This window comes from Schistocerca piceifrons, chromosome 3 (assembly GCF_021461385.2).
Source record: "Schistocerca piceifrons isolate TAMUIC-IGC-003096 chromosome 3, iqSchPice1.1, whole genome shotgun sequence".
NCBI classification, from domain to species: domain Eukaryota; kingdom Metazoa; phylum Arthropoda; class Insecta; order Orthoptera; family Acrididae; genus Schistocerca; species Schistocerca piceifrons.
This window is the reverse complement of record NC_060140.1, coordinates 836,960,434-836,982,874: the sequence shown is the minus strand read 5'-3', so window position 1 is coordinate 836,982,874 and position 22,441 is coordinate 836,960,434.

Below are 22,441 nucleotides of genomic sequence, written 5' to 3'. Positions count from 1 at the left end.
GAAAATACTAGTCGAGCTCATTGTAAAGGTCTGTTCAAAACACTGGGGATTTTAACTGCTCCATATGAAAACATTTACCAGTCAGTTGTACACGTCAAAAATAACATTGGTAATTACTACACAAACAGCTCTGTCCATGACGATGCAACAAGAGATAGACCCAACTTACATTTACCAAGAAAAAATAAACATAAAACTCAAAACAGCATTTTCTACCAAGGAATAAAACTGTACAATAAATTACCAAAAGAGATTCAAGAAATTGCAAAAATACACTTATTTAAAAAGGCAGCTAAAAAGCACCTGTTATGCAATACATTTTATACATTGAAGGATTACTTAGCTAAAACAAAGTAGGGGTTTGATAAAAATGTTATGCAAATAAATAATAATAATAATGATTATAAAATATCCAACATTCCACATAACACATTCACACTATGTTCTTTTTCCTTCTTTTTTTCATTTTCTAGAAAAGCTTACCCCCAAGCTATGCATAGCACAATACTAACACCTCTCCCTCTTTCTGAACTCAACATCTCACTCATTATAGAGGGATGCTGACTCAGCTTTTCAGGATAGCGTATAGGAAGTTGTGGTACAGAAAATGGCCCAGTGATCACCAGTGTGTGCGTGTGCGTGTGTGTGTGTATGTGTGTATAGTGAGTGAAGTGTTTTGAAACAATGTGTGTATATTGTGTGCAGTGACTGATAGTGAGATATGAGTGAACAGTGTGGCATTATTTGTAAAAAAAGTATTGTATACCAGGAGTAAATCTAATGATTGTCTCTAACTAGAACACTGTAAATATATGTGCTTACGAATTAGCTCATTTTAAATTGATCTAAATTTGTAAATACTTTGACAAGTCCTACATCCTAGTAAAAAGAGGTCTACGGATGAATAAAGCTACCACTACTACTACTACTACTACTACTACTAGCTTGTGGTAGAGCAATTAGCACTACTGCCTCTAGATCGCAGGGTCGAGAGGCTTCCATCTAGCGACCGAACATCCCTAACTAGGATCTCGCACCCAATAAAGCCATACGGTCCTTTCACCGTACGTGTGTATGGCAAAAAAGTTGTTTATGTATAAGGCGGCAGGCAGACCCACCGGAATGCAGTATTTTCAACTTCAAACTCATGGTCCACCAGGTTTTAAAGCCCTGCATCGAGCATCCTGGTACGAGGGAAGCCTCTGGTCAACAGACGGACTTACCAACCAGGCACTTAAGACGATGACTATCCATAAGATGTTTTAGGCCTGAAGGCATTATTATAGAATAAGAAGAGGACGTACATGAGGATGAGATGTGATACATGATATTGCGACAAGAATCTGATAGAGCAATGGGAGACCTAAGTCGAAACAAGGTCCCAGGAGTAGACGACATTCAGTTGGAACTGCTGATAGCCTTGGGAGAGCTAACCGCGACAAAACTCTTCCATCTAGTATGCAAAATGGATGAGACAGGCGAAATACCCACAGACATCAAACAGAAAATAATAACTCGAATTCCAAAGAAATCAGCTGCTGACAGGTGTGAATAATACCGAACTATGAGTTTAATAAGTACTAACACGATCCCTGTACAGAAGGATGGAAAAACTGGTAGAAACAAACCTCGTAGGAGATCAGTTTGGAGTCCGGAGATATCTAGAAACACGTGAGGCAATTTTTGGAAGCCTTTTTGCATTGTTGTAGACATTGCTCTCCTTCTGAGAATATCAAGTCTTTACACTTACCCTACGAATTGTCTTAGAAGATAGGCTGAGGGAAGGCAAATCTACAATTATAGCTTTTGAGAGACTGGAGAACACTGTTTTAAAGGTAACAGAGGTAAAATAGATATAGCGAAAGACTTTTTACAGCTTGTATGGAAACAAGACGACTTATGAGTCGAGGGGCATGAAAGGGAAGTAGTGGTTGGGAAGGCAGTGAGACAGGGTTGTAGCCTATCGCCAGTGTTATTGAATCGGTACATTGAGCAAGCAGTGATGGAAACCGAATAAAAATTTGGAGTAGGAATTCAAGTCCAAGGAGAAAACGTAAAAGCTGAGGTTTGCTGATGGCATTGCGACTCTGTCAGAGACAGCAAGGGACTTGGAAGAGCAGCTGAAAGGAATGGACAGTGTCTTGAAATCAGGATATAAGACGAATATCAACAAAGGCAAATAACGCGAAACAAGGATAATGGAATTCAAGTGAATTAAATCAAGCGATGCTGAGGAAATCACATTAGGAAACGAGACACTTACAGTAGTAGATGATTATTGGTATTTGGGCAGAAAAATAACTGATGATGGACGAAGTACAGAATATATAAAACTTAGACTGAAAATGGCAAGAAAAGCGTCTCTGAAGGAGAGATACGAGAGTGAGTCAAATGAAAACCTTAAATATTTTTTAAGAAATTTTCAAATGTGTGTGAAGTCTTATGGGACTTAACTGCTAAGGTCATCAGTCCCTAAGCTTACACACTGCTTAACCTAAATTATCCTAAGGACAAACACACAAACCCATGACCGAGGGAGGACTCGAACCTCCGCCGGGACCAGCCGTACAGTCCATGACTGCAGCGCCTCAGACCGCTCGGCTAATCCCGCGCGGCAATATTTTTAAAAATATTATTTATTGTGCAGAAATGGTACAAAGCTGTATCACTTTTCAACGTAATCTCCCCCACGCTCAATGCAAGTCCTCCAGCGCTTACAAAGTGCATAAATTCATTTATAAAAAAAATAGTCCGCGCAACCACTTATGCACCGCGTGGCGTACCTCTTCATCAGAACGGAACTTCTTTCCTCCCATTGCGTCTTTGAGTGGTCCAAACACATGGAAATCACTTGGTGATGACGAATGGCGCCATTCCTTGCTCGCTCTCTTCGTTTCCGGTTGGTGGAAGTGAACCCAGGTTTCATCCCCAGTAACGATTCTTGCAAGGAAGCCCCTTCCCGTTCAAAGCGCTGGAGAAGTTATTCACTAGCATCAACACGTCGTTCTCTCATTTCAGGAGTCAGCTGCCGTGGCACCCATGTTGCAGACACTTTGTGAAACTGGAGCACATCACGCACAATGTGGTGTGCTGACCCATGACTAATCTGTAAACATGCTGCAATGTCATTCAGTGTCACTCGTCGGTTTTCCTTCACTATGGCTTCAACTGCTGTCAGTCACAACTTGTTGTGCCTGACCTGGACGAGGAGCATCTTCCACTGAAGTCACACCATTTGCGAACTTCCTACTCCATTCGTAGACTTGCTGCTGTGACAAACATGCATCACCGTACTGAACCTTCATTCGTCGATGAATTTCAATAGGTTTCACACCTTCACTACGCAAAAACCGAATAACAGAACGCTGTTCTTCCCTGGTCCAAGTCGCAGGTGGGGCGGCCATCTTTATACTGATACTGCGACGGTATGTGTGCATCTGCCCTACACTGCCACCTACAGGCCATTCTGCACGCTGTTTGTAGGACGCTTACCAACTTACAGGAGAACGGCGCGAAATTTCGAGTTGTTATTGCAAATTTAAGGTTTTCATTTGACTCACGCTTGTATCAGTTACGTCGAATATAGATTTAAATGTTAGAAAGTCTTTTCTGAAGTATTTCTGTGGAGTGCAGCTATGTACGAAAGTGTAACATGCACGATAAAAGGTTTAGACAAGAAGAGAATAGAAGCTTTCGAAATGTGGTGCTATAGAAGAATGCTGAAAATTAGGTGGGTAGATCACGTAACTAATGAGTAGGTACTGAACAGTATTGGGGAGGCAGGAAATTTGTGGTATAACTTGACTATAAGAAGGGATAGTCTGACAAAAAGCGCTCAAGGAAACGTGAATTTGGTACTGGAGGAAGGTGGAAGAGTGACGGGGGAGCGGTGGGGGAAGGGGGTGAGGGGGTGAATGGGAGACTGTAGAACGAGACGGAGAGACCAACACAGGTTGCAATAGTTGTTAGGATCTGAATGGGCTGGCGCAGGATAGAGTAGCGTGGAGAGCTGCATCAAACTTGTCTTCGCACTGAAGATAACGACAACTCATGTGTAAAATACAGATTTGAAGCTTTTTTTTGTACACGAGAGTTCTATTATTTAAAGAATTGTGGATTTGGGGGAAGAGGGAGGGGTTGTCGCTGGTTGTAATCTATTGCGGCTGATAACAAGTACTGGGCTCCGTTCAGTAGTCGTAATTCTGGCTCTGTCTGGGCTGAGCCTGACGTCAGCGGGGGAACACCCCCCCCCCCCCCCCCCCCCGGTGGCTGTTGCGAGATATCGATCGGCGCATCCCAGTGTCAGGGGCGCTCAGCTGAGCGGCTGGTTGGGGTAGGGGGACCTGCGGCCGTGTCAGTGGTGGGGGAAGCCGTAGCTTTGGTAGTGGCTCGGAGGGAGGGGGGGGGAGTAGGGGCGGGAACCGTGCCCGTGGCCTGGCCTGCCCTGCCCCACGGCGCCAGCTTGTGTTAGGTTGGGCCGCGCCGCGCACTTGCACGGCAAAACATGGCTCCCAAGTCTGCCCGGCAACTTTGGTACTCCGGGGGGCTGTGCGGGCATCTCAGCGCAGTGCTACTGTCCTGTATTGAGGGGTTACGAGATCCCGCTAACATAGGGCTTCGTTACGGCGACTTTCGAAAGAGTGGCGTTCTCAACATGTCTACCGAGCGGGGTAGCTCAGTGATAAACAGAAGACGGAAGACGGTTTAAATCCCTACCCTGCCATAATCTTTTTACGTATCTCATGGTTTCCATAAATCGCTTAAGGCAAATTCCGGAATGTTTTCTCTGAGATAACACGGCTGATCTCCCCCCTCCAGCTTTCCTGATTCGAAGTTTGTACATCGTCTCTAATGACATTGTTGATGATAGAATTGTTTTCTATCAACTATGCATCTGAATCATTTTGCAACATCTGGAGACCTTAAAAGGCATTGCTTTTGAGCCTCTTCCGACCTCGCTTAAAAATGCATGGCTTTTACGGATCTTTTGCGATGTTAGTCAGTTTGAGTTCCGGAGAAATGTAGAAATATTCGAGGCAACACTGACTTTACGGTTTATCTAAGACAGTAGGTTGAACAAAGACAATCCTGTATTTATTGCTTTCATAGATTTGGAGACAGCTGTTGACAATGTCGAATGGAGTGGACTCTGAAATCGTGAAGGTAATAGGGCTAGAATACAGGAAGCGAATCTGGACAGTAGGGTGATGAGGAAGGATAGACCAATGAAGCTATGTGAGCTCCTCTCGGATGCGCAGATTTGTATAGGGCCTTGCGTTGTCACAGAGAAGGAGAGTTTCGTCCGCTTTTTTGTGGCGATGTACACGCTGAAGTTGTTTCTTCAATTTCCTGGGGCTATCACTACACTCTTCAGAGTTGATTGTTTCACCATGAGGGAGGACATCATACAGAGTAACGCCCTCAGAGACCCAGAATTCCGTTGCCATGACTTTGCTGGCAGAGCGTGCGGCTTTGAACTTCTTTCTTCGGGGGAGAAGCGGTGTGGCACCACTTCTTGGATTGCCGTTTTGTTTCCCCTTCGAAGTGACGAACCCATGTTTCATCCCGTGTGACGATGTTCGACAAAAAATTGTCAGTATCAGCCTCGTAACGCGTAAGCAATTCCGCACAAATGGTCCTTCGACGCTCTTTATGATCCTCCGTGTGGAACTCAGCGGGCACACACCTCTGAGTATCCAAAATGGTGGACAAGTGTGTCTGAACTACCAACAGAGACGCCTAGTTGAGGAGCGTTTGATCGTTATTCGAATCCGAGTGTCCGCACGTTCCAGCATTGCAGTAGTCACAGCTGCGTGCTGCCGGCCGGGATGCGGGAGATCGGACAGGTTTGTGCGACCTTGTTGTGATAATGAAAGACGCGCCGCCCAACGATTCATCGTGCTTTTGTTCACTACCAGTTCTCGGTACACACTCTGAAAGCGCCTACAAATATCTGCGATGCTCTAGTTTTCCGCCAAAAGAAACTAAATGACAGCTCTCTGCTTGAAACGCACCTCCCTTACGGACCTCATATTGAAGGCTGCCACTTATCTGTACTTCATGAAACTATGGGGACTGAAGCGGGTATATTCCAAGATGCCCCACAACAAATTCCACATTTTTTTTCAACTGAAATTGTGCGAGAAAAAGAATTGTTGCATTACTTACTGGAACCCCGTCGCATTGCAACAGGACTAGTGGTATTATCAGGAAACACGATGTGAACTGCGGTTTTCTACATCAATATAAGATTATAGTCCTTTTAGGATCTGTGAAGGATGATCTTAGTTTGGGTAAGGTGGGTCTCTGTCGTATTCTTTGCAGTTACGGCATGACATATATTTCTCAGATCTCAAGGACCGTGGAAGACCTGTGTGTATACACTAAACTTCACACACGCTTACTAAAGCCGATCAGGTCAGCTGTTGCAGAACATTAACTTGGACCGGTCATCCTAAGGAATATAAGAACGTGGAGATTCTGGTGTGCACTACGAGCTACTGGAATAGTGGAATTGAGGAAGATGTTGAGATTAAACTTCCCGGCAGTTTAAAACTGTGTGCCGGACCGAGACTCGAACTCGGGACCTTTGTCTTTCGCGGGCAAGTGCTCTACCACTGAGCTACCCAAGTACGACTCACGCCCCGTCCTCACAGCTTTACTTCAGCCAGTATCTCGTCTCCTACCTTCCAAGCTTTACAGAAGCTCTCCTGGGAATTTGCAGAACTAGCACTCCTAAAAGAAAAGATACTGCGGAGACATGGCTTAGCCACAGCCTGGGGGATGTTTCCAAGCACTTGCCCGCGAAAGGCAAAGGTCCCGAGTTCGAGTCTCGGTCCGGCACACAGTTTTAATCTGCCAGGAAGTTTGATATCAGCGCATACTCCGCTGCAGAGTGAAAATCCCATTCTGGAAACATTCCCCCCGGCAGTGGCTAACCCATGGCTCCGCAATATCCTTTCTTTCAGCAGTGCTAGTTCTGCAAGGTTCGCAGGAGAGCTTCTGTAAAGTTTGGAAGATAGGAGACGAGGTACTGGCAGAAGTAAAGCTGTGAGGACGGGGCGTGAGTCGTGCTTGGGTAGCTCAGATGGTAGAACACTTGCCCGCGAAAGGCAAAGGTCCCGAGTTCGAGTGTCGGTCCGGCACACAGTTTTAATCTACAAGGAATTTTCATATCAGCGCACACTCCGCTGCAGAGTGAAAATCTCATTCTGGAAGTTGAGATTAAATTAGCAAGTGACCTTATAAATAGAGAGACAGGTTCAAACGGCCGGCGCAGAGAGACAGGATTCTGCTTACATCCTGCTTGGAATCCTGCTCTATCCCTGGTCATAGAACCAAGGGATAGAGTTAATGTTATTTATTGACCCGTTGGTAATTAAGTTTCCCTGTTGATACCTTTTGACGTTGCCCGTCTTTGGTTGTGTGATGTTTTTGTGGATATACCGTTTTGTGGACCTTGCTTCAGCATAGCCCCGCGTACCGAATGTGTATATTTCCTGGGACAGTGGTCTGTCGTCGCTTCTCTGCCCTGAAAATTGGGGCGTTCATCTGTCGGAATACTGCAATTGTCAATGACGTCACCCGGTTGCATTCCAGTAAGTTATCTGAACAATCCATATGCCGTATGAAGCTGAAGTTTCAGTTATATCTCACTGGTAAAAATTGAAATTAACTGTTCATCTTTTTCAAACGTGGCTACATGTCTGACGCATAACAAGGAGTTGACAGACCATTATTCAGAGGAGAACAACTTCCTCAATCCTCTCTTGTGGATAGTAAGGGACCGTCGAAGATATGTATTGCGAGGATGGTTTGGCGAACTAGCTTTGAAACGTGCTTCAGCGATAGGTGAGCTTCTAATGAAAAAGAATACCTGCCCATAAGGTCACGTGATGATTGTTGTCCATTACTTCAGATTACTTTCAATAACTTTTCTTATGTATTGACCAAACTTTTATTTTTCCAGCACCTTACGTGTTTCGACTTTCTGATATTTTCGAAGGCTACAAAATACAACACCAAACTGGTATCAGAAGATACGAAAATATGATACATTTCACACTATTGATAAGAGATAGAATATGGCTTCCTAGCTTACCAGTGATGTGTCAGTCATATAAAATTGTTTATTGCATCACATCGACATTGTCAATCACGAGACAAGTGCAAACTGCTACCAACGGAAAATTTTGGAAGCCAAGTGGACTCAACCGCTATCCGGCGCCGGGTACGTGGTTGACGCTGCAATTTGTTTTTGTTTACAACCCCAACTAAATCGTTACATCGTATCATCGTATAAAACAATTTCATCAGTAAACATAGAAATCAATTTACAATGTTTTACAAAAATATAATTACTTAAGAAAACAATGTGTAACAGATTATTGGGTGGTCCAAACTAATACATTGGAAGAACGCTGATTGACGCTGGGGCCAACTGTCTGTTAAAAAACAAATATATATATATATATATATATATATATATATATATATATATATATATATATATATTTGACAACATATAGCACATAAATTGCTATTATCAGTAAAAGCTCATAAATATTTAATAAATCTTAAAATTATAAAGCTTACTAGAGGGCTGGAAGGGAATTTGTTTAAGTTGGCCCACTTAAGATAACGTAAAAAGATCTCCTGTGGTTGTGTGACCATAATACTGTTTTCTGTGAATAACAAACATTGTAGAGCGCCATGACGCAGTTAAAGAAGGGGGGAGGGGTGAAGGGTTCCACAATATTACCCTTGGCATATTAAAAAATCCTCTAAAACGGTTTGTAATGCTGTGACTGCAAATGTTATGAAGTGACAGCTTTGAATAAAATAACGCGAAAGCGTTGACTAGAAACAATATATGTAATGAACAGTTCTATATGTCTGTCATAGCACTGGTAAGCTAGGAAACGCCAGCCGCGGTGGCCGAGCGGTTCTAGGCGCTTCAGTCCGGAACCGTACGACTGCTACGTCGCAGGTTCGAATCCTGCCTCGGGCATGGATGTATATGATGTCCTTAGCTTAGTTACGTTTAAGTAGTTGTAAATTCTAGGGGACTGATGACCTCAGATGTTAAGTCCCATAGTGCTCAGAGACATTTGAATCATTTTTTGAGTTAGGAAGCCATATTCTAATTACGATAATGATGGAACCTGAGTGGAGGAATTAATATTTGTGCCACAGCCGAGACTTGGACCACGGTCTCCTTGCTTTCTAGGCAGGAATACTGACCATTACACAATCGCAGTACTATCAGTAACAATACTGCACGGACTACGTAAGTCCAGTGCCCTCCCCCAAGACAAATTTCAGATCATATCTTCAGCTTACTTTTCCCCTAACTCGTCACTACTGCCAGGGCTCTCTTCCATTGGAATAGCACCCCAACGTTGGACGTAATGGGGAAATCCTGTACCTCGGGTGGTCGTATAGATCTTGTAATTTATTATAAGACATATTATAGTGGTTGGACTGTGTGTCTTATGAGTAGTGAAATTTCGATATTTTCATATGTTCTGATACCAGTTTTCGGTTGTATTTTGTAGCCTTTGGAAATGACGGAGACGAAACGCGTAGGGCGTTGTTTGAAAAATAAAAGTGTGCTCAAGACGTAAGGAAAGTTATGAAAAGTGCTTCTAAATAGCTGCGTCGTCTCACAGCATTTTCATGCAAACTGTAGTAGTAGTAGTAGTATTAGTAGCTTTATTCATCCGTAGATCTCTTTTTACAAATATATAGGACATGTCAAAGTGTTTATAAGTTTAGATCAATTTAAAATAAGCTAATTCGTGTACACATACATTTACAGACTTCTAGATAGAGACAATAATTAGATTTACTCCTGATATACAATACTTTTTTTACAAATAACTTCTTAAATAATGTAATGGCACACTGTTCACTCATATCCTACTATCAGTAGCTGAACACACTATACACACATTGTTTCATAACACTTCACTCAGTACACACAGAAAGACACACGCACTGATGATCCCTGGCCCATTGCTATCCTGGAAAAACTGAGTCAGCATCGCTCCATAATGAGTGCGATGAGCTCAGAAAGAGGAAGAGGTGTTAGTGTTGTGCAATGCATAGCTTGGGTGGGGGGGGGGGGGTGTTTTTCTAGAAAAGGTAAAAAGAAGGAAAACCAACATAGTGTGAAGCTGTTATGTGAAATGTTGGATGTTTTATAATCATTATTATTATTTGTTTGTACAATATTTTTTTACCAAACCCCTGCTCTGTTTTACCTAAGTAATCCTTCAATGTAGAAAATGTATTGCATAACAGGTACTTTTTAACTGCCTTCTTTAAATAAATGAATTTTTGCAATTTCTTTAATCTCTTTTGATATTTTATTGTACAGATTTATTCCTTACTAGAAAATGCTGTTTTGAGTTTCATGTGTATTTTTTCTTAGTAAATGTAAGTTGAGTCTATTTGTTGTTCCATGGTCATGGACAGAGCTGTTTGTACAGAAATTACCAATGTTATTTTTGATGTGTACAACTGACTGGTAAATGTATTCACATGGAGCAGTTAAAATCCCCAGTGTTTTGAACAGATCTTTACAATGAGGTCGACTAATATTTTTGGTTATTATTCTTATGGCTCTTTTCTGGAGATTAAAAATTGTGTTCATATTTTGTGCATTTGTTCCCCAATAAATAATGCCATAGCTAAGAATTGAGTGTACATATGAATAGTATGTAACTAAAAGACACTGCATGTTACACACTGATGACAGGATTCCAAGGGCACAACATGCTGATGACATTCTGTTTGCAAGTACCTTTGTGTGTTCACACCACTTCAACTGAGAATGAATATCCATTCCCAGAAATTTTGCATTTGTTACACAATCTATAGCGGTGGCGTCTACATTTAATTTAACGCTGTCATATTCCCTCTTCAAACTGAAATTCACGGCGCTAGTTTTCTTTGTGCTGCAGCTGGTACTTCGGTTTACTCTCACGGTGAGAGTGCCAGCGGCGCCATTGTGGGAAAGAAAGAAGTATCGAGAGCGGGCGACCTAGAGTTGTGCGGATGCCGGGGCGGCACTGCGTTATTCGCATCAGTTCGACTCGGCTCAGTTGGCTGTGACGGCTAGCCGAATGGCATTATGACGCACAGTGGAGCCAGCGATCGATTGCCGGGACTCCAGCCGTCACAGGTGAAGGCAGCAAGGGCGCCGGGAACTCGGAAGCCGCCAGGCACTGGAGTGTAGAGCGAGCTGTGGCACTCGATGTACACTGTGGAATGTTCTTAACACAACTTCTATAACACAACTTCGCGCATGTATTAGCAGGGTTCTTTATGAACATAAACAAAGAGCTACACTACTGGCCATTAAAATTGCTACATCACGAAGATGACGTGATATAGACGCGACACTTAACCGACAGGAAAAAGATGCTGGGATATGCAAAACAAATGATTAGCTTTTCAGAGCATTCATACAAGGCTGGCGCCGGTGGCGACCCTTACAACGTTCTGACATGAGGAAAGTTTGCAACTGATTTCTCATACACAAACAGCAGTTGACTGGCATTGCCTGGTGAAACGTTGTTGTGATGCCTCGTGTAAGGAGGAGAAATGCCTACCATCACGTTTCCGACTTTGGTAAAGGTCGGTTTATCTTATCGCGACATTGCTGCTCGCGTTGGTCGATATCCAATGACTGTTAGCAGAATATGGAATCTGTGGGTTCAAGAGGGTAATACGGAACGTCGTGCTGGATCCCAACGGCCGCGTATCACTAGCAGTCGAGATGACAGGCATCTTATCCGCATGGCTCTAACGGATCGTGCAGCCACGTCTCGATCCCTGAGTCAACAGATGGGGACGTTTGCAAGATAACAACCATCTGCACGAACAGTTCGACGTTTGCAGCAGCATGGACTATGAGCTCGGAGATCATGGCTGCGGCTACCCTTGATGCTGCATCACAGACAGGAGCGCCTGCGATGGTGTACTCAACGACGAACCTGGGTGCACGAATGGCAAAACGTCCGTTTCTCGGGTGAATCCAGGTTCTGTTTACAGCATCATGATCATGATGGTCGCATCCGTGTTTGGCGACATCGCGGTGAACGCACATTGCAAGCGTGTATTCGTCATCACCATACTGGCGTATCACGCGGCGTGATGGTATGGGGTGCCATTGGTTACACATCTCAGGCACCTCTTGTTCGCATTGACGGCACTTGGAACAGTGGACGTTACATTTCAGATGTGTTACGACCCGTGGCTCTGCCCTTCATTCGAACCCTGCGAAACCCTACATTTCAGCAGGATAATGCACGACCGCATGTTGCAGGTCCTGTGTGGGCGTTTCTGGATACAGAAAATGTTCGACTGCTGCCCTGGCCAGCACATTCTCCAGATCTCTCACCAGCTAAAAACGTCTGGTCAATGGTGGCCGAGCAACTGGCTCGTCACAATACGACAGTCCCTACTCTTGATGAACTGTGGTATCGTGTTGAAGCTGTATGGGCAACTGTACCTGTACACGCCATCCAAGCTTTGCTTGACTCAATGCCCAGGCGTATCAAGGCCGTTATTAGGGCCAGAGGTGGTCGTTCTGGGTACTGATTTCTCAGGATCTATGCACCCAAATTGCGTGAAAATGTAATCATATGTCAATTCTAGTATAATATATTTGTCGAATGAATACCCGTTTATCATCATCCATTTCTTCTTGGTGTAGCAATTTTAATGGCCAGTAGTGTGCTTAAGCTTCCATGTGCTGTGATACAAGCTCTTCCCGCTGTGTACACTACTCTGGTCGCTATGTGCTGCCTGCGACAGACACTCTTATTGCGACTGCGACTGTGCGACTGCAAGTGACTCGACTCGGTGACTCACTGGATGAGTTACTGGGCCCTCCGGTCCGCGGCGGCGATCTAAAGTCCTAGCGGACGAGAGGGCGTTGGCATGCGTATTGAAATACAGAGATACGCAAACTGGTAGAATACGGAGTTGCGGTCGGCAACCTCTATAAAAGACCACAAGTGTCTGACGCAGTTATTAGATCGTTTACTACTACTACAGTGAGAGGTATCGAGCTTGAACGTTGTGTTATATTCGGCGCACGAACGATGAAGTGGGTATTTTGCAAAAAAAAAAAAAAAAAAAAAAAAAAAGCTCCGAGCACTATGGGACTCAACTTCAGAGGTCATCAATCCCTTAGAACTAACTAACCTAAGGACATCACACACACAGCCATGCCCGAGACAGGATTCGTAGCTGCGACCGTAGTGGTCGCCCGCTTGCAGACTGTAGCGCCTAGAACCGCTCGGCCACCCCGGCCGGCGGGGATTTTGCAGTATGAGCATTTCACGTGTGTACCGTGAATATCAGGAAACCGGTAAAACATCAAATCTCCGATGTCCCTGCGTCCGGAAAAAGATCCTGCAAGAAAGGGACCAACGACTACTGAAGTGGAACCCTTCCGCAAATTGCTCCAGATTTCAATGCTGGGCAATTAACATGTGTCAGCGTGCGAACCATTCAACGAAACATCATCGATATGGGTTTTTGGAGCCGAAGCCCCACTCCTGTACCCTCGATGAATGCATGACGGAAAGCTTTACGCCTCGCTTGGACCCGTCAACGCCGACTGGACTGTTGATGACTGGAAACGTGTCGGCTGGTCGGACGAGTCTCGTTACAAATTGAATCAAGCGAATGGACTTGTACAGGTATGGAGACTACCTCATGAATCCTGCATGTCAGCAGGGGACTGTTCGAGCTGGTGGAGGCTCTGTAACGGTGTGGGCGTGTGCAGTTGGAATGATATGGGACCCTGATACGTCTAGATACGACTCTGACTGGTGACACGTACTTAAGCATCCTATCTTATCACCTGCACTCATTCATGTCCATTGTGCATTCCGACGAACTTTGGCAAATCCAGCAGGAGAATGCGACACCACGCACGTCCAGAATTGCTACAGAGTAGCTTCAGGACCATTCTTAATTTAAACGTATCCGCTGGCCGCGAAACTCCTCAACATGAACATTATTGAGCATATCTGGGATGCCTCGCAACGTGCTGTTCGGAAGAGCTCTGCACCCCCTCGTACTCTTATGGATTTATGGACAGCCCTGCGGGATTCATGGTGTCAACTCCCTTCAGCATTACTTCAGACATTAGTCGAGTCCATCCCACGTCGTGTTGCGGCAGTTCTGCGTGCTCGCGATGGTCCCAGACGATATTGGGCAGGTGTACCAGTTTCTTTAGCTCTGCAGTGTAGATCCCGAACAGATCCCACACGATTTCTACAGGGTTAACATCGGGTGATTTAGAGGAGTAGCCGAAGTGCTTCAGTGTTCGTCAGCTGTCGGAACACGACTGTTGTCATAAGACGGGAGTTTCCACAGCATAGTCGCCGTACCATGCGGATGTAAGACGACACTTGTTCACAGGGGATGTCGACATAAACATCCTGGGTCATGTTCACGGTAACATGAACGAATGCACCGTAGCCATGGTACGAAAAACGTCCCCGAAACATCACAGAAGTACCTCTGGCCTGAACCACACCATCCAGACTCATAGCGGCTGAAGCTCCTCATTCGGCTGTGTCGACTCCTCGCGTCAGTTGAAGAGAGGCGACATCGCGACTCTCCGGACCACAGCAGACGCCTCCAGCCAGCTACAGCCCAGTTTCTGCGGTGTCTGGCCCACTGAAGGGCCAACGACAGAGTGACGGTTGAAAGAAACTCGAAATTTTTTTATTTACGGAGTTCGAATGTGTATATATTGAAGAATTATTCCCAAAAATGATATGCGCGAACTCCCGAAAGAAACGATCCTGTGACCGTTTGAAGCTAAAGCGAATGGTGAATTGAAAAGTTATAAACATAAAACGCCACTGTCACAAGTGGTTATCGATGCCTACACCCCTGTTTATAACGATTTGAATAAACCTGATTGTCTGGAGCGTTGTTTGGGCGGTTTTACTTAAAATGTTAACGAGAGTTTCAATAGTCTCATTTGGATTTTTAGACAACACAGTTGTATGGAGATAAACAGCGATTAATTTACTTATAAATAATTATTCAAATGACAGTCACAATCGCATTATTTATTTTGCCGCCAACCGATTTCAACCCGCGGTGGGGTCATCTTCAGGACAATTTACACCATTTGGTCGCTCACTGGAGTCGTCACCATGCCAGTAACTTCACTGTAATTTGGTTGTGGTTCTGTTGGGTCGTTGTTGAGACTTTTGACCAGTTTCCATGCCTTCCTACTGCTGTGCTTCATGTCCGTCTCTTGTAGGAGGTTGCACCACTTTTCCTTTCTCGCTTCGTAGATACCATACATCAGTACCTCACCTGCCTGGATCGTTTCCTCTGAGAAGGGGTCCTTATTGTACAGTTCTTCATACTTTTTCAGAGCTTCCTTGCTGCTACCATTGAGTCCAGCGATATACTGGGTGCGGCACCCTCTAGGTTTGCGCCGACGAGAGATTTTCTTGACAAGGCCTATAAAAGTTTCATATGATTGTATCTCTGGTATAATTTCCAGGATCTCCTTATCAAGGTCCTCTGTGAAAAGTTCCCAATGAGCTTTTTTGGAATTGAAGCGTCTCTTGAAGGGCATTACATCTGATTTGATTACTGCAGTAATGCAGCAAGTTATTGCTCTGTGTTGCGATCTTGGAATTGGGTCCTCGATTTGCTTTACAGTTTGCAGGGATACCTTTTCGGAGACAAAGATGTTATCTCGATTATATCCTGGTTTCCATCTTCCGCTGTTAAATGATGCAGGCAACTGTGGGTCATGTATCAATTTCAGTTTAGTCTGGTCTGCCCAGGTCTCCAGCATTTCGCCATCGTCATTTGTCTCTTTATAACCCCATGCGAGACCGTGACAGTTAAAATCTCCTAGTACAACTTTCATGTTTTTTGAATGGAAATTTCCAGGCTCCGTAAATTTGAACCTCGCACCGGGTGGTTTGTACACGGATGTTACAGTACATGAATGTAGCTCAATAGTTAAAATTTCTATATTTTCTTTGCAGGTCAGAGCACAGGAGCGTACGTCTAAGTTCGGTTTCACAAATATAGCACTTCCATACCTTTCGTGTGGTCTCTCAAGAACTAATTTCATGCCCTGTATTTTTGGTCTATGGCTAGTTGGTGCTCTGTGTGTTTCTTGTATCACTAAAACATCACAGTTGTTTCGTTTGCACATGTCAGATAATAAAATTTCTTTATTTACAGATAAGCCTTCAATATTGCAGGAAGTTGTCACTAGTGATGGTCTTGATAAAGACCTTTTTTGAGTCTCTTCGGAGAGTTGTTTTGTCATCTTTGGTTTTGGTGCTCCGGTGTTTGCAGGATTGGCCGACTAGGTCGTTTCCAGGGAACGCCCGATTGCTTGTTGTTCGAGTGGTGAACGCAATCTTCGTGGAGGCTCCTGCAGTGTCCCACCAACTACTCATGAACGGAAAAACTAAAAGGAAGATCAGGAATGGCAAAATTAAAAGAAAATTGAACGAGGAGATTAGCTTCCTAGCTCACCCGTTCTCCATTCAGGAGCTACAAGATGCCATCAAAGATTTGAAAAACAATAAGGCCGCTGGCCTCGACGATCTGAGATCTGAGCAAATTAAACATTTTGGACCGGGAGTACAAGCATGGATCCTAGAGCTAATGAATAACTGTATTACAACAATGCAAATTCCTAAACTGTGGAGGAAAGCTCGGGTTATTGCGTTACTAAAACCGGGGAAAGACCCAGCTGAAGCTAAAAATTTCCAGCCTGTCTCACTGCTTTGTCATTTATTTAAAGTGCTGGAGCGAATGATCCTCAAACGCATAGCTGATTATGTGGACAAAGCCCTCATTAACGAACAAGCTGGATTCCGACCAGGAAAATCATGCTGTGGCCAAATCCTTAATCTCACACAGTACATCGAAGACGGCTATCAGAGGGGAGAAGTAACTGGGGTCGCATTCCTGGATCTCAGTGCTGCATATGACACAGTTAACCATAAGTTGCTTACCCAGAAAGTGTATAACGTCACTAAGGATTACACCCTTTCTATGTTCGTGCAATGTATGCTACAGAACAGACGCTACTATGTAACCTTACAATCTAAAAACAGCCGATGGAGGACACAGAAAAATGGACTTGCATAGGGCAGTGTCTTGGCTCCAATATTATTTAACATCTATACCAATGATCTTCCCATCAGCCACCAGACACGAATGTTCATATATGCTGATGATGCAGCAGTGGCCACACAGGATAAAACCTTTGAACAAGTGGAGGAGAATCTCACAGGAGCCTTAACAGAACTTGCTACCTATTACTACGGCAATAATCTCAAACCAAACCCCAGTAACTCTCAAGCATCCGCCTTCCATCTTAGGAGCAAACAAGCCAAACGGAAACTCCGAGTCATGTGGCAAGGGGAAGAGCTGAAACATACAAACAGCCCAAAATACCTGGGAGTAACATTGGACAGAGCACTTACTTTTAAGCAGCACTGTCACAACACTAAAAAAAAGGTCTGCGCCACGAACAACATAATGCGGAAGCTAACAAGTTCATCGTGGGGAGCTCAACCACATGTTTTGCGCACCACAGGTCTGATGCTGAGTATCTCAGCAGCGGAATATGCGGCGCCAGTTTGGAGGAACTCTGCCCACGCTAAGCAAGTTGACGTCGCCGTAAACGAAACTGTACGTATTGTCACAGGATGCCTCAAACCAACTCCCACAGCCATCATTTACCCCATCATAGGCATAGCACCACCCACTATCCGCAGACAAGCAGCCGCCGAGATCGAAAGATCAAAACAAAAGAATGATCCTCGACACCCGATGTATATGCACCGAAAACAACGTGTCCGGCTGAAATCCCGCAGGAGTTTCATGGAAACTACTGAAGAGCTCACCACCAAGCCCGTCGCAAGGCGGCTATCTCTTTGGGAAGAAATGGTGCCACACTCCACAATGGAACTACTTGAGGAGGGATCTGCAGGATTTCAACTACCTTTTGCAACTTGGAGGTCATTAAACCGGCTGCGCTCTGGAGTAACTGGGTGCAAATCAAACCTATTTAAATGGGGTACAGTGATAGCGATAGGTGTGAATGTGGAGCAATACAGGACTTGGACCACCTGCTGATCTGCCCAGATATGTCTATAACATGCACTAAAGATGATATTTTGAAAGTCAATGACAAAGCAATCTACGTTGCTAATTACTGGGAAGGGAAGATATAATTGGTGCATCCGGACACGGAAGAAGAAGAAAACCATGCCAGTGTGATAGTAACTAACCGTACACAGGCAGGGTGACGACTCCAGCGAGCGACCAAATGGTGTAAATTGTCCTGAAGATGACCCCACCGCGGGTTGAGACGGGTTGGCGGCAAAATAAATAATGCGATTATTACTGTCATTTGAATAACTGGTCTCATTTGGAGATACGCTCCAAAAATAACGCCAAGCCGAAGCGAAATTGCCAACATTGCTTCAAATTCGGCCGTATGTCTATTCAGTGTAGACCATACTGCATTAACGCACATGGCAAATGGTCTTCAAATCAAAATCGGCGATGAAATGCGTCGATTCTGTGAAGATAGAGACGCCAGTGGCGATGCCCTCAGCGGCGAAAAGGGCTTTGAGGACGAAAATGAGGGCTTATCAGGTTACAGCAGCAGAAAGCGGCCACCCACTAGCCGGGACGATAGTTATTATGGACCAGACATCGATGATACCACGTAAGTTTCAAGCTTTGTCCCTTTTTTGTATGATAAATACTTGTCAAACTTTAAACGCGTTTCTCTCAAAATCATGTTTCTCGGCATCGTTGTCGTCGCCTACGCTACAATTTTCACCCGATTTTAATGATTTTTGGTCTCTGTTGAAGCATACTGAATTCTGTTTAGTTCATCGTAGCCGATTTTTTTATGTCGATATTTAGTATTTTTTTCGGCCAAAAAAGTGGGGTCCAAAAAAACGGCCATTTTTTTCAAATGTCACTCACACAATTCCGAAGACTGCAAGAGCTGACAAATGCGAGAATTATCGCACAATCAGCTTAACAGCTCATGCATCCAAGTTGCTAACAAAGATAATATACAGAAGAATGGAAAAGAAAACTGAGGATGTGTTAGTTGACTATCAGTTTGGCTTTAGGAAAGATAAAGTCACGAGAGAGGCAATTCTGACGTTGCTGATGATAATGGAAGCAAGACTAAAAAAAATCAAGACACTTTCATAGGATTTGTCGACCTGGAAAAAGAGTTCAACAATGTCAAATGGTACAAGATGTTCGAAATACTGAGAAAAATGGGGGTAACCTATAGGCAGGCAGAAACGTGTAATATACGAGATGCACAAGAGGCAAGACTGAATAAGAGTGTACGATGAAGAAGGAAGTGCTCGGATTGAAAAGTGTGTGAGACAAGGATGTAGTCTTCCTACTGTTCAATCTGTACATCGAACAAGAAGTGACGGAAATAAAAGAAAGGTTCAGGTGTGGACTTAAAATTCAAGGTGAAAGAATATCAATGAGATGATTCACTGGTGACCTTGCTGTCCTCTGTGAAAGTAAATAAGAATTACAGTATCTGGTGAATGGAATAAGCAGTTTGATGGGAACAGAATATGGACTGAGAGTAAATCGAAGAAAGACAGAAGTAATGAAAAGTAGTAGAAACGAGAACTGCTAGAACCTTAACATCAGGATTGATGGTCACGAAGTAGATGAAGGAATTCTGCTGCCTAGCCCGCAAAATAATTAATAACGGACGGAGCAAGCAGACATCAACAGCAGACTAACACTGGTAGAAAGAGCATTCCAGGCCAAGAGAAGTCTAATACTATTAAAGGTAGGCCTTAATTTTAGGAAGAAATTTCTGAGAATGAACGTGTGGAACACAGCATTGTATTGTAGTGAAACATGTACTGTGGGAAAACCGGAACCGAAGAGGATCGAAGCATTTGAGATATGGTGCTACAGACGAATGTTGAAAATTAGGTGGACTGATAAGGTAAGGTATGAGGACGTTCTGTGCAGAATCGGAGAGGAAAGGAATATGTGGAAAACACTGATAAGGAGAAGAGACACGATGATAAGACATCTGTTAAGACATCAGGGAATGACTTCCATGGTACTGGAGGTTGCTGTAGAGGGCAAAAACTGTAGAGGAAGGCAGAGATTCGAATACATTTAGGAAATAATTGAGAACGCAGGTTGCAAATACTACTCTGAGATGAAGAGGCTGGCATGGCAGAGGAGAGGAATTCGTGGAGGGCCGCATCGCATCGAACAAATAAAAAAAAATAAAAATAAAAAATAAAGAAAAGGACGAATCAGGGAGAGACACTTCCACCACATCAATTACTGCCAGTGATAAAATCCGATACAGTTGTTTCTTACAACTGTAGCGGAGTTTATAACTGACAGTGAATAACAGTTGTGGATGTCTCGTGAAGGGAAACATCAATTTTTATACACGCCGTCATAATGTTAATTATGATCATCATTATAATCATCTACATCCAAGTATCAGGGGTGAGAAACCTGTTCCGGCTAGAACTTCTTAGCTTCTGAGCTTCGTCGTTTCCTGGGCCGACCTATGCCCCTTAACCCTTTGGGTATGTATTGTAAAGGAAGAAGTCAGATTGTATATCGCCTGACACATACCTTCTAGACACCAGTAGTAGTTTTGTTGCCGCTTACCCCTTATCACTTATGCCTTATTTGATCTTAAGTCATCCAAAGCTCCTTTTACATTCTGATTCTAATACTGGATCACCTGTCTCTTCTAAATCGACTCCTGTTTCTTGTTCTACCACAGAGACCTTCAATATACTCTTTCCCACTATCCGCTCTCTCCTCTGCATTTAACATGGAATTCCCGTTCCACTCTTAATGTTACCACCCTTGCTTTTAATTTCACCGAAGGTTGTTTTGACTTTCCCATATGCGTAGTTAGTCCTTCCGACAATCATTTCTCTTTCGATTTCTTCACATTTTTCATGCAGCCATTTCGTCTTAGGTTCTCTGAACTTCCTATTTAGTTCATTCCTCAGTGACTTGTATTTATGTATTCCTGAATTTACCCGAACATTTTTGCACTTCCTTCTTTCGTTGATCAACTGAAGAATTTCTTCTGTTCTCCATGGTTTTGTACCTACGTTTTTCTTTCCTACTTCTGTGACTGCCCTTTTTAGAGACGTCCATTCCTTTTCAACTGCACTGTCTACTGAGCTATTTCTTATTGCTGTACCTATAGCCTTAGAGAACTTCAAGTGTATCTCGTCATTCATTGGTACTTCCGTATGCTACTTCTTTGCGTGTCGATTTTTCCTGACTTATGTCTTAAGCTTCAGCCCACTTTTCAGCATTACTACATTCTGATATGGGTCTACATCTGCTCCTGGGTACTTCTTACAATCCAGTATGTGATTTCGGAATCTCTGCCTGACCATGATGTGATCTAACTGATATCTTCCCGTATCGCCCGGCCTATTCTAAGTGTACCTCCTCCTCTAGTGATTCTTGAACAGAGTAGTCGCTATTACTAGCTGAAACTTATTACAGAACTCAATTAGACTCTCTCCTTTCTCACTGCCTGTCCCAAGTACATATTCTCCTGCAAACTTTTCTTCTACTCCTTCCCCTACAACTGCATTCCAGTCCGCTATGACCATAACATTTTAAACTCCTTTTACGTACTGTTGTACTCTTTCGATATCTTCGTATACTTTTTCCTTCTGTTCATCTTCAGTCTGAACTATTGTTGTCGCTGTTTGTTTGCTGTCGACTCTGAAAAGGACACCCTATCACAGAACTGTTCGCAGTAACACACTCTCTACCCTACCTTTCTAGTCATCACGAATCCCATTCCCGTTATGCAATTTTCTGTTGCTGTTGATATTACCCTATACTCATCCGACCAGAAATCCTTGTCTTCTTTCCATTTCACTTCACTGGCCCCTACTATATCTAGATTGAGCCTTTGCATTTTTCAGATTTTCTAGCTTCCCTACCACGTTCAAGCTTCTGACAATCAACGCCCTGACTCGTAGAACGTTATCCTTTCGTACGTTATTCACTCTTTTTCTTATGGTCACCTCGCCCTTGGCAGTCCCCTCCCGGTAATCCGAATGGGGGACTATTCCGGAATCTTTTGCTGTTCGCTGCCTCTGTTCCGTACACTTTCTATAGCATACCGTTCCTCCGTCGCCTTTTATCTTTCGTAATTATGCGTCGCGTAATAGCTCTAGCACGAATCTTCTGAATCACTACCTAGACAGCCCACAGGAGACGAATGTGCTGCAGCTTATTATGTTGAGCACCACTGGCTGTTTATCTGTATGTCTGCAAGCAAACGTTTCTCACATTAGTTCTGATTGAAATGTTGATCCAATCACCTAACCTTTTACAC